General features: G+C 41.6%; 1 long non-coding RNA gene across 1 annotated transcript; it reads left to right on the forward strand.

The window, feature by feature from the left end:
• The first annotated feature begins 166 nt into the window (after positions 1-166).
• LOC123040503 (uncharacterized) lies at positions 167-2,560 on the forward strand. The gene is made up of 3 exons (XR_006418171.1): positions 167-1,005; positions 1,581-1,660; positions 2,276-2,560. It is a non-coding gene; the product is annotated as an uncharacterized lncRNA (long non-coding RNA).
• Positions 2,561-2,566: the final 6 nt, after the last annotated feature.

Below are 2,566 nucleotides of genomic sequence, written 5' to 3' on the forward strand. Positions count from 1 at the left end.
CTGGGTTTTTTGGACTTTTTTTACCGTTCTTGTTAACACGACGCGTGTGATGGGGAGTTCTTACACTGGACATGCTCTTTTGTTAGGTATTTTGCACGTTTCGTTTACTTATGTCGGTCGCCGCTTTACCTGGGTCTCGATCGTGTGCCACGTACGTTTCGTGCGGCTTTGCTGGTGGTTTGTCCGTTTGCCACGATTCAGTTCCCAATTGGTTTTTATTTTTTTATTGCACCGAGGCCTCTAGCGAACCATCCACACTGCTTTCATGGGAGAATAAATACCCCCATCTCTCGCAAAAGCAGCAGCATGACGAGCATACGGCGGCGGCGCGCGGCACGGTGTCCTCTTACTCTCTTGCTCTTCCTCCTCCCTCTTCCCTTCCCCTTTCCATCTTACTTCTCCTCCATGGTTGATGTTGCGCCGCTGTTGTGCATATCGGAGGGAGCAACAGCGAGGGTAGTGGCGTTTCATGAGGGGCAGCAGCGTGGTTGCCATCCGCCGCCTTGACCTGCAGGGGCTTCTCCCAAGTTCCGGTCTTCGTATTAGCTCCATATCCTAATGAAGCACGCCGGCAGCGGCAGCAAATTCTCTGGGGAAGCGTCCTCTTGATCCATCTTCTTGTGTGTGTATCTATCTATGTTTGGTTCATCAGATTTTCAGTTATTGGGCTTGGCTTTCTTTTTTTTCTCAGTTTTGTTTGATTTCTTTTTCTTTTCCATTAGATTTTTTGGGCTGCGCTATTGATAGGCATGTTCAGCCCAAGGTTAGTGAATTTGTTCATAATGATCTTTCTCCTGTGGATTTGTTCCAGCGACACCAACGACAACGACGGCATCTCCGCTTTCGTGCGTTGTTGAGAGAGCGACTGCAGATCGTGCTAGACCGTGCGTTGGTGGAAACCACAGGCTTGGTGTCTGCCATCCTGCCCACCCTCTGCCATGACACGCAGCCGAACACCTGAAGAACCAGGTCAGGGACATCAGCAAGGACCCATCATCCGCTAAAGTAAGACACACCATGTCTTTTATTTTTGAAATGCCCATATCTAAGAGCTAGGTAGCCATTGACGCTGCCGACTACCAGTTGTTTTTGGTACGAGTGTTTATTTTGAAGTTAGGTCAATTTTTCAATACTTCTTGCAAGTTCTAGCCGGAAGGATGGAGCAGCCATTATGCTGGACTAGGTTACTGGACAGCTTCGCTCCTCTCTCCCCTCGCCGAAGCTTGGTTTTGTACTCCTTGCTGAAGAAAGCACCATCTTGTTCAACCAAAAAAACTTGGATGTTGAACCAGTAGTCTATGCTCATGTTACTTGAGTGCAGATTGGTTACCTAAGTATTAGACCTAGCGTTTAAACACAAATCTCCTTTTGTGATCGATCAAATTTTCTAGACTGTTATTTCAGCTTCATTAAAAAAAATGCGGGATATTTCAGCTTCATTATAGTGTTCCTTAGGTTCTAGATGCATCAATACATGCTTCATAATTTTGGGGGACAATCAGTTCTTCATAGAAAAAGAAGATCTCCTAAATTAGTAGAGAGTTCAGCTTATCTTTGATATCATTTCGTGCCATCTTCAGAACTACTAAGAGTTGCAGAAGGCCAAATTCAGTAAATTAGAGTTGCAGAAGGAAAATTTCAGCACATAAATTGTGAGAAGGTATTTTTAGCCTTTCCCATTATATTTTCCTTCTTCTCACAGTATGGTAGATTTAACATCAATAGTTTTATATAAATGTCTGGGTAGATATTGAGAATTTTTATATGCGGGCTTATTACTATAAAATATAGGGATTAATCATATGGAATAATTTCAATCTATGAATAAGAATTATACATATGCGGTGTGATATTTCACTGATTTTTTACTTTTTTCTTATTAATTGTATTATGAGTGAATCTGATCTGCGTGCCTAAAGTGATTGGGCTTCCACAGGACCTATTTTTAGTTGTTTTAGTTTAGCTCATTCTCTATTTTTAGTTGTTTTATTTCAGCTCATTCTCACTCAACTTGCCTTGTTATCTCCACTCTGTCTACGTCTAACATTCAGGAAGTTGTAATTCATGTTGTACACTCCTACTTTGTTGAATGAAGTTGGCGCCATGGGCACCTTTCCCCGTTAAAAAAACACAATTTTCATCTAATTACATGAGTTGTTTTCACCGAAAAGTATTGCACATGCATGCTTCATTGATATTTCAAGTGTACAGTATGCTGCTTTTGAATGAATATATTGCTTCTTAACATGATTTCTATTGCACTACAATGTTGTAGGTATTGCTATTCTTTAGATTACTCACCTAGCAAAGAGGAAGAGACATGCTTCGGTGGATCGATTTGTATAGATTGGCTCGTGATGATATGCCTGTTAGGACCAGCAGCGATGGTTTGATTCAGATTTAAATTTCACTACCACTACATCACAGGGATAAACCCAGCTCAAGGATCTTCTCACCTCTAATAAGAAGAGAACAAGAGCTTCATATTCTGCATCCAATACCCACTATCACTACATGTTGTAGATCACTTATGTATGTATCAACTAGATGTACCCTTTACCTTATA

This window comes from Triticum aestivum, chromosome 2B (genome assembly GCF_018294505.1).
Source record: "Triticum aestivum cultivar Chinese Spring chromosome 2B, IWGSC CS RefSeq v2.1, whole genome shotgun sequence".
Classification (NCBI taxonomy): Eukaryota; Viridiplantae; Streptophyta; class Magnoliopsida; order Poales; family Poaceae; genus Triticum; species Triticum aestivum.